At 38.5% G+C, this 11,223-nt stretch overlaps 1 long non-coding RNA gene across 1 annotated transcript; it reads left to right on the top strand.

Annotated features, from left to right (window-relative positions):
• The first annotated feature begins 3,979 nt into the window (after positions 1-3,979).
• LOC129347863 (uncharacterized) lies at positions 3,980-9,769 on the top strand. The gene is made up of 3 exons (XR_008600161.1): positions 3,980-4,159; positions 6,539-6,687; positions 7,623-9,769. It is a non-coding gene; the product is annotated as an uncharacterized LOC129347863 (long non-coding RNA).
• The last annotated feature ends 1,454 nt before the right edge of the window (positions 9,770-11,223 follow it).

Here is an 11,223-nt window from a genome sequence, read left to right as displayed (position 1 = left end):
GAATAGAACAGAATACAGTTTATTGCCATTCACAAGAAACAGGTACATTGAACTGAATCATTAAGCAAGACAAAAATAATTTAAAATACTTAGACATACACACAATTGACATATAATGAGCATATAAATGCTAATAGCATGAAAGCAGGGATACAAGCAGATATTCATTATTTATTTAGATACAAACACAAGTAGGGTGAATAATAAGTGTGCATTGGGTCACAGTAGGTTGTCTATAAAGAAACAGTAAAAGTGTAAATTTTCATGAAAATAATGAAACTCAATAAAACTGAGTTCCTGCATCCTTGTCAATGATGCACGTCCTCTTCCAAGATGAGCCCAGAAGTTAAACACTGATGGAATGACACCAGGTCTAAGCCAACAAACCTGCCCAGCCCTGTCAAACTCATCAGGTTTAAAATGATCACTGCAGAGCACCCACTCATCATTTACAGCAAACCCCTCTCTCCTCAGAGCTGCTTCCACTTCCTCCTCAACCCATAGTCTCTGGGAAACCTACATGGAGTAAGAAAAGTAGACAGAGAAGTAATTAAGTCTGTACACAACATATTTAAAAAGAAATCATGAAAATAAATTAAGTACAAAGAACCGAATTCGCCAATATACTGGAGACCAGAGCTATTTAATTTGATAAGTATAACCTTGTTTAGTAACATTTCAATTATTTGAGAGCAGTCCTAAAGAACTGCCTGTAATCCCAATAATAAAATGGGTTTGGAGGAAGAACATAGATGGTAATCTGGATATACATGAGTTAGGCTTTATAACTACTATTGGTAGTATTGGTGGTAGTAATAGCAATGTGACTACTACTAGTAGTAGTGATAGTACACCAACTACTGCTGCTGATACTGGCACTGCTACTACAACTTGTAATACTATTACAAATGCTGATACTACTTCTACGACTCTAACAGCTGTTTATACTACTACTGCTGCTTGTACTTTTAGTATTACTACTACTGCTTGTACAACTATACTACAGCTACTATTAATCGTCTGGTATTTGCTTGTCAAGCTGCTAGTTCGCCTTAGCGTTTTGCTAGTGGCTAACTACTTAGCTCTCATAGACCGGAAGCTCTAAACAAGATTTAATAATGAAAAAAGAGCCAAAAACTATTCTTACCTATGAAAAGTTATTCCAAGTTTCCTTGTCTCAATCGTACGACGTAGTGTGTAATTGTATGCAGCACAGTGAGCCGGTATACTTGTTGTTTCCGTTTTCACACCGTCTACAACGGAATGCACTGAAACTTGAGAGAATAATTTCCTGAAAAGTCTGTGAAGGAAAAGCAGCTTTTTATCCTGAAAGATCAGAATCAGCTCCAACATCTGCATCTGACAGCATCAAGTCAACCAGAAAGAAAAGAAAAAAGAAAATGACTTCTTTCTGATCACATCTGTTCTGCTGCTCACAGGCTGCTGCTGCTCACATTCTTCACATTCATTGTACACTTTTAAAAGTTCAGCAGACAGATTCTCTGCTTTGGAGTGTGACGATGTCGTCGGTGATGTGGAGAGTGAAGTTTCCGTTTCACCCACAGCATGATTTAGGGCAGCCGGGTTGGACTTGATGTTTGAAATACTGACCGACAGCTCAGATTTAACTGTCTGTAGTTCGTTTTGATGGATGTTAAACTTTCACTCAAAGCCGCCAGGAGCTGGGTCTTTAAAATAACCACCGTCTCGTTACAGAGTGAAAGTAGCAGTTCCTCCTTAAGGTCAGAGGTTGCAGCATCTGAGGGCCTCTTCAAAAGAAGACGTAGTTGATGAAGGCGTTCTGGAGCAGGACCAGAAAGACCACGACCAAGCAGCCTTGAGATCTTAGGCAGCGTCTCCCTGAGGTGGGTGTCAACGGTGTTCACGGTCAGGTCTGTGGTAATCCCGTCAAAAAACAAAACAGAAAAAAATCTAGATTATAAATCAACATGTAACCAAAGCACTCTGTGTATAATGCCATAGTATAGGATGTAGTTCAGAAAATGTCAAAGTATAGTATGCTTTACTTAAGAATAACATAGTATGGCCTGTAGTTCATAGTATAGCATGTTGGCAAGAAAAAAAAACAAAACATAGATTATTATGTGGTTCAAAAAGCACAAAATGATAGGATGTTGCCTAAAATAGTCATGTATGATATGTGGTTCAAAAAATGTCATAGTGCAGTATATTGTCAAAATAGTATGTAATTCAAGAAAACATCAGAGTATAATATGTCATCTAAAAAATGCCATAGAATAATAATTTCATTGCACAAGTAAAAGTATAGTAACTTTTAAAACTGTTCAAATTCTTATAAAATGTTGTTAAAAAACAAAAAAAACGAAAACAAAAAAAGTCACAGTAATATGTCAATTAAAAAAGCCTATAGTATAGCGTGTCGCCCAACAAACATCATAGTATAGCATGTTGCTCTAAAAACGTCACAGTATAACCTTTAGTCCACAGCAGTCAGTAGGTGAGGAGCAACACAAAAACAGTCTAAACGCTGGTTTCCAGAGGGTTAGATGAGAATTTATTTGAAAGAGTAAGTTTACAACAACACAACATGTGAGGGGGTTAAAAACAAATGGGTGTTAGTAAAATAAAAATAAATTAACAGAACTAAAAGTGAACTTCACGTTGACATTGATGGACATTCTAACCAGGAACAAAGTAAAAGATAATCAATACAAAAAAAACCTCTTCCTGTTCACCTCTTAAAACCCAAAAACACACCACAGTAGCAGCCTAAACTAAAACTACCAATAGGTTCCCTGTTTTCCTTTGTGAACAATTCAAAGGTTCCTCTCTATCTCCCCACACATCCACCAACCACTGGAACACATCTCCAAAGTTCTGCTGGTCCAGCTCAGCTTCCCCTCAGAAGAAGTGCCGCCACCTGCCAGATGAAGGAGCCTTTTGAGAGGCAGCTGGCATCGTGATTGGACTGTACTTTGGTCTGTTCTAATCCAGCTTCAGCTCCAGAGACGGCAGGCGGGACGAGTCAACGGAGGCCTGGTGGACGAAGACATGCAGCTGAGTACAATCCAGAAAACAACAGAGGAGGAGTGCAGCAGCCCAGAGCCAGAACAACCAGAGTAGCATCGTATGTCTCTTAGAAAACATCATAGTATAGCCTTTGGTATGAAAAAACGCCATCGATAATAAGGAAACGTCCCGATAATAAGGAAATATCCTGATAATAAGGAAACGTCCCGATAATAAGGAAACGTCCCGATAATAAGGAAACGTCCCGATAATAAGGAAATATCCCGATAATAAGGAAACGTCCCGATAATAAGGAAACGTCCCGATAATAAGGAAATATCCTGATAATAAGGAAACGTCCCGATAATAAGGAAACGTCCCGATAATAAGGAAATATCCTGATAATAAGGAAACGTCCCGATAATAAGGAAACGTCCCGATAATAAGGAAATATCCTGATAATAAGGAAACGTCCCGATACTAAGGAAACATCCTGATAATAAGGAAACATCCTGATACTAAGGAAACATCCCGATACTAAGGAAACATCCCGATAATAAGGAAACATCCTGATAATAAGGAAACATCCTAATAGTAGACGGCATCACTGCTAAGAACCAATTTCAGTTCCAGTTAGTACTTCATTTATTCCATCTCACCCCCCAATGAAATCATCCAGAATAATTCTTTCTTTCCAATTAGATTATTTTTTTTCTTCTATGTTTCAGAAAAACACTAAAGGTTCTCCATATTTCGGTGGAACCCGGTTGGACTCCAGAACTTGGCGGGTCGAAGATGTTCTGGTGAAGCTTCTCGGGCAAAGTTTTGGTTCATCAGTGATAAAAGAACAATTAGTTGGATCCAGACTGATCCACTGCTGATGTTCTGAGTTGTTCATGTGGAACCCAAAGTCTCTGCTGCCACCCAGTGGTCGGAGTCTGAACAACAGCAGGAACACAGCAGCTGGTAGGTCAGAACTATTAAAGACGCCATTGATGATGTTAACCAGCAGTAGAATATCCGATTTCCGACGCTCCTGAACGCAACTTCATTGTCCGACTGCAACTGAATGCACCAATGACGTAAGTTTGATTTCGTTTGGATTTGCAGAAGCTTTGAAGACGTTTCCTGATCCGGAGGAGAAGTCGAGCAGCTTTGGACCTCTGCGGTAAGAAGATTATGGCCGTTTCTCAGCACGTAACTGTCCGGACTTGCGTTCTGACGTATTTGTGAAACGTCATCATCGAGACTGCATCGGACCAGACTAGTGGCATAGATATGAATCAGTAGATAGGATACGTCCCTTTGAGCTGCATGCTACGGCGAGGCTAAGCTAGATCTATATAGATAAATGATATATAGAGATCTATCATAGATAAATATAGAAGACTAGATATGCTAGCGCGCTGTAGCAGCCGGCTAAGCTACGTGGCGGCCATCTTGGAGGGGGCAACATTCCCATTCAAAGGATTCATGTACGTTGAAAATAAGTCATAATTTGTTCATTTCTCAACCGATTTTCATGTGGTTTACTTTATTGTCAACGCCAAACATGTGCTATTAATACAGAACATTTGATTTAAAAAAAAAACTAAAAAATCTTTCTAGATTGAGCCATTACATATATAAATGTAAAATTTGCATTGTAAATAATTAAATATATAGCTATGTAAACAAAAAAGAGAGAGATAAAACATATACATATATAGAAAATATGTTTTTAGATTAAAGATTGAATTGTAAAGGTAATCAAATAATAATTTATATTTATTTATCTATATATTTCTCTCTACAGCTATAGGCTGTTATATACATATAACATGGAGATAGAATAGAACAGAATACAGTTTATTGCCATTCACAAGAAACAGGTACATTGAACTGAATCATTAAGCAAGACAAAAATAATTTAAAATACTTAGACATACACACAATTGACATATAATGAGCATATAAATGCTAATAGCATGAAAGCAGGGATACAAGCAGATATTCATTATTTATTTAGATACAAACACAAGTAGGGTGAATAATAAGTGTGCATTGGGTCACAGTAGGTTGTCTATAAAGAAACAGTAAAAGTGTAAATTTTCATGAAAATAATGAAACTCAATAAAACTGAGTTCCTGCATCCTTGTCAATGATGCACGTCCTCTTCCAAGATGAGCCCAGAAGTTAAACACTGATGGAATGACACCAGGTCTAAGCCAACAAACCTGCCCAGCCCTGTCAAACTCATCAGGTTTAAAATGATCACTGCAGAGCACCCACTCATCATTTACAGCAAACCCCTCTCTCCTCAGAGCTGCTTCCACTTCCTCCTCAACCCAGAGTCTCTGGGAAACCTACACGGAGTAAGAAAAGTAGACAGAGAAGTAATTAAGTCTGTACACAACATATTAAAAAGAAATCATGAAAATAAATTAAGTACAAAGAACCGAATTCGCCAATATACTGGAGACCAGAGCTATTTAATTTGATAAGTATAACCTTGTTTAGTAACATTTCAATTATTTGAGAGCAGTCCTAAAGAACTGCCTGTAATCCCAATCATAAAATGGGTTTGGAGGAAGAACATAGATGGTAATCTGGATATACATGAGTTAGGCTTTATAACTACTATTGGTAGTATTGGTGGTAGTAATAGCAATGTGACTACTACTAGTAGTAGTGATAGTACACCAACTACTGCTGCTGATACTGGCACTGCTACTACAACTTGTAATACTATTACAAATGCTGATACTACTTCTACGACTCTAACAGCTGTTTATACTACTACTGCTGCTTGTACTTTTAGTATTACTACTACTGCTTGTACAACTATACTACAGCTACTATTAATCGTCTGGTATTTGCTTGTCAAGCTGCTAGTTCGCCTTAGCGTTTTGCTAGTGGCTAACTACTTAGCTCTCATAGACCGGAAGCTCTAAACAAGATTTAATAATGAAAAAAGAGCCAAAAACTATTCTTACCTATGAAAAGTTATTCCAAGTTTCCTTGTCTCAATCGTACGACGTAGTGTGTAATTGTATGCAGCACAGTGAGCCGGTATACTTGTTGTTTCCGTTTTCACACCGTCTACATCAACGGAATGCACTGAAACTTGAGAGAATAATTTCCTGAAAAGTCTGTGAAGGAAAAGCAGCTTTTTATCCTGAAAGATCAGAATCAGCTCCAACATCTGCATCTGACAGCATCAAGTCAACCAGAAAGAAAAGAAAAAAGAAAATGACTTCTTTCTGATCACATCTGTTCTGCTGCTCACAGGCTGCTGCTGCTCACATTCTTCACATTCATTGTCCACTTTTAAAAGTTCAGCAGACAGATTCTCTGCTTTGGAGTGTGACGATGTCGTCGGTGATGTGGATAGTGAAGTTTCCGTTTCACCCACAGCATGATTTAGGGCAGCCGGGTCAGACTTGATGTTTGAAATACTGACTGACAGCTCAGATTTAACTGTCTGTAGTTCGTTTTGATGGATGTTAAACTTTCACTCAAAGCCGCCAGGAGCTGGGTCTTTAAAATAACCACCGTCTCGTTACAGAGTGAAAGTAGCAGTTCCTCCTTAAGGTCAGAGGTTGCAGCATCTGAGGGCCTCTTCAAAAGAAGACGTAGTTGATGAAGGTGTTCTGGAGCAGGACCAGAAAGACCACGACCAAGCAGCCTTGAGATCTTAGGCAGCGTCTCCCTCAGGTGGGTGTCGACGGTGTTCACAGTCAGGTCTGTGGTAATCCTGTCAAAAAACAAAACAGAAAAATATCTAGATTATAAATCAACATGTAACCAAAGCACTCTGTGTATAACGCCATAGTATAGGATGTAGTTCAGAAAATGTCAAAGTATAGTATGCTTTACTCAAGAATAACATAGTATGGCCTGTAGTTCATAGTACAGCATGTTGGCAAGAAAAAAAAACAAAACATAGATTATTATGTGGTTCAAAAAAAACAAAATGATAGGATGTTGCCTAAAATAGTCATGTATGATATGTGGTTCAAAAAATGTCATAGTGCAGTATATTGTCAAAATAGTATGTAATTCAAGAAAACATCAGAGTATAATATGTTGTCTAAAAAATGCAATAGAATATTTCATTGCACAAGTAAAAGTATAGTAACTTTTAAAACTGTTCAAATTCTTATAAAATGTTGTTAAAAAACAAAAAAAACGAAAACAAAAAAAGTCACAGTAATATGTCAATTAAAAAAGCCTATAGTATAGCGTGTCGCCCAACAAACATCATAGTTTAGCATGTTGCTCTAAAAACGTCACAGTATAACCTTTAGTCCACAGCAGTCAGTAGGTGAGGAGCAACACAAAAACAGTCTAAACGCTGGTTTCCAGAGGGTTAGATGAGTATTTATTTGAAAGAGTAAGTTTACAACAACACAACATGTGAGGGGGTTAAAAACAAATGGGTGTTAGTAAAATAAAAATAAATTAACAGAACTAAAAGTGAACTTCACGTTGACATTGATGGACATTCCAACCAGGAACAAAGTAAAAGATAATCAATACAAAAAAAACCTCTTCCTGTTCACCTCTTAAAACCCAAAAACACACCACAGTAGCAGCCTAAACTAAAACTACCAATAGGTTCCCTGTTTTCCTTTGTGAACAATTCAAAGGTCCCTCTCTATCTCCCCACACATCCACCAACCACTGGAACACATCTCCAAAGTTCTGCTGGACCAGCTCAGCTTCCCCTCAGAAGAAGTGCAGCCACCTGCCAGATGAAGGAGCCTATTGAGAGGCAGCTGGCATCGTGATTGGACTGTACTTTGGTCTGTTCCAATCCAGCTTCAGCTCCAGAGACGGCAGGTGGGACGAGTCAACGGAGGCCGGGTGGACGAAGGCATGCAGCTGAGTACAATCCAGAAAACAACAGAGGAGGAGGGCAGCAGCCCAGAGCCAGAACAAACAGAGTAGCATCGTATGTCTCTTAGAAAACATCATAGTATAGCCTTTGGTATGAAAAAACGCCATCATATACATCGTATATTGTACAAATAACAAGTCAAAGGAAAGAGACATACATTGTAGAATTGTACTAATTGTGGGCTGACTGATTTACTGATTATCAGTATTTTATTTTTTACTGATTTACGGTAATAAATACATTTAAAAATGGTGCTACTTTGGCTCTGAACCTTTATCTACCTGTGGTCGCTCTGTCTTCTGGAGTGATTTGATTGGTTATACGTCACGGATAAAACTCCTTTAACTTAACATCTGTAAACAAAACAACAAAGTTTTCTGTTAGAGTTTGTGTTCTTCTAAGTTTAACGCCAAGATTTTAAATACTTTCATTTACTGCAAATGAATATCTACTCCAAATGTTTCACTAATAATCATTATCAGCCTTAAAAACCCACAAAACACCCCTCTATACTCAACCACACTTAGTACAGTCCGGTTCCCCATTCTATAAATCTGCTTGGAATCTTCCACTTCCTGTTTGTCAAAGTGGCCTTCTACCTGGACAGGTTTTGTTGGAGCTCATGCAACAAACATTTTGGGTAACTGCACCTTAACATGGATGGATGACACTGAATTAGAGTCTGTTTTAATGAGACTGAGTTAAGATGTGTAGCTCTGTCATTAAATAGGAAATTATTTCTCAGAATTCACAGAGAAAAGTCTGAAATGTTTGCTAGGTTAGCGTCCCACATGTTCTTTGGCTAAGCTAAAGCTAACTCTCTCCAACTTCTGGATCTCTTGAGTTGCTTGTTGTTAAATTATTTTGCTGTAGGTGCTGAAGCTCAGAAAGTCTGAGATGTTTGTTCAAAATAAGCTCATTCTCAAGTCTCATCTGAACTGTCCTCTTTTGTTTGAACTTTCCCTAAACTTAGGAGTTAATGACAGAGCAGCACATCCAGACTCAGTCTCATTTATGTAGAGATTAAACTTCAGTGTCATTCATTGATGTTAAAGTGCAGTTTTTCAAATGTTTGTTGCACATGCTCCCGACCAAACCAGTCCAGGTGGAAGACGATGTGAAGAGAAAGCTCCAGAGGATGAATATCACACATTTACGTTGGAAATAAATGTCCTTTAATTAGACATTGTCATGCAAAAGTTGAATTTCCCTTTAATGATGTTCAAATCTTTGTTGAGTGTTTTGTTGATGTTGGTTTCTAAATGTTTTCTGACACTCGGCCCCAAAGATTAAAACCTTCTACGGCTCACAAGCTGCAACAATTCACACATTATCAACTATCATTCTGACTAAACTAAGATAAAAACTGAAAAACTGCCTGATTCCTGCATCATGAATCTTTTTGTTTTTTATCACAGTAAACTGAATATATTTGGGTTTGACATTTTATAAACCAAAACAGGAACTGAATTAGTGGAGAAAACAATCAACAGATTAATGGACAAAGAAAATGTGTTTTCCAGCATATATGGCTGAATTACTCCAACATTATAAGATACATACAATTTTAATTCAATTTTATTTATATAACGCCAATTACAGGTCAAATTGTCTCAAGATGCTTTATTTTTATATTTTTTTGTCATATTTAAAATATGACAAAGTAAGAAATTTAAACCTCTTGACTAATCCAATTTATTATTTGGTTTTTAAGAGACTAATGGACAATTAAAATAACTTTCTCCACTAAAACTAATAAACATGAGGTCAAATAGAAGGAAGAGTTTTAAATACTGCAGTCCCACGACGACAAGAATAAAGTTTGTCAAGAAAAACTAAATCTGCTGTTGGATTCCATGAAAGTCCTAATAAATGATAATAAAGTGTGATACTAAAGGTTTGTGGTGCTAAAAATGTCAAAGATATGAAGTTGAACATCTGGATGGAGGTGGATAAAAGTTGACCTTCTTTCATTTCTCTGGAGCGACTCCATGGATTTTATAGATGGTGGTTAAAGACCTGCTCTTCTAGTGGTCTTCCTTCTAGTCGCTGTAAAAAGTCAGTCCATCCTGACCGACTTCAACACCTCTTCATGACAGCTTGTTCTGCCTCCGACCTGGTGGAAACTCCAGAAACTGGGGAAAACCTGTGGAGACTCGAAGAACTCGAGATTCGAAGAACTCGTGGAGACTCGAAGAACTCGTCGGGCGGGGGAAGGTGTGGTGGGTGGTGGGGGGAGGTGGGGGAGTAGAGGGGGGAGGCCGCCACCCACCTCCCCGCCTACTCTCCGCCCTGACTCCACCCAGACTCCGCCTTGGCCCTGCCCATGAGGTCACTTCAAGAACTACGATGCCAAAGGGACGACGAATTTATTTCTTTGTATCTGATCTGTAGCTCAGTGAGTTAAGGATTTGCCTATGGAGCTGCAGGTCGCTGGTTCAAGACCAGACACTTCTTAAAGTTTTATCAAAATTCTGACAAAGACAAAGAAAGAAAAGTGCCACTGGCGGGTCTTGAACCTGCGACCCTCCACTCTGTAGTCTATCCTCTTATCCTCCTGAGCTACTCGCTCAGATACTAATTCTTCTTTTTTTTGCGCATTTATCATCTATTTTTTGTCATTTTCGAGTTTTTTTTTAACTCGAGTCTCGACTCGACCGTTTTTCTCAGGAGGCTGGACTTCAGCCTTTGTGCTGGAGGGTGGAACCCTCAGTTCCAAGACTTTCCAAAGCCTCCACACCTCCCGAGTCCTCAGGACCTGAGCTTTCACACAGTCTGAGGGCTGAAATTTTCTAAGTCCCACAGTAGTTCTCTGTTAGTTTGAAACTTCAGACAGTCTGAGGGCTGAAATTTTCTAAGTCCCACAGTAGTTCTCTGTTAGTTTGAACCTTCAGACAGTCCAAGGACTGAAATCCTCTAAGTTCCTGAGTAGTTCTCTGTTAGTTTGAACCTTCAGACAGTCCAAGGACTGAAATCCTCTAAGTTCCTGAGTAGTTCTCTGTTAGTTTGAACCTTCAGACAGTCTGAGGACTGATATCTTCTAAGTTCCTGAGTACTTCTCTGTTAGTTTGAACCTTCAGACAGTCTGAGGACTGAAGTTTTAAAAGTTTCTCAGTACTTCTCTGTTAGTTTGAACTTTCTGGTTAACAGAAGCCTTAAAACTTGTGACCATGAGTCTTGATTTCACATTTAGACCATCCATCTGAGTTCTTCTCAGACCTTCACCTGTGGGTTTTTTAGAAATCCTCAACAAACTTTGATTCTCTTCACTGAACAGTAAAGTTTGTGGAGATCAGAAGGTAACATTAGTTTGATCCATGCCTTCAACTACTAGTAGACTTTATCTGGAA

The sequence above is a fragment of the Amphiprion ocellaris genome, chromosome 21 (assembly GCF_022539595.1).
Source record: "Amphiprion ocellaris isolate individual 3 ecotype Okinawa chromosome 21, ASM2253959v1, whole genome shotgun sequence".
Lineage (NCBI taxonomy): Eukaryota > Metazoa > Chordata > Actinopteri > Pomacentridae > Amphiprion > Amphiprion ocellaris.
Note: the sequence above shows the minus strand (reverse complement) of the source record. Positions and strands in the feature narration are given on the sequence as shown.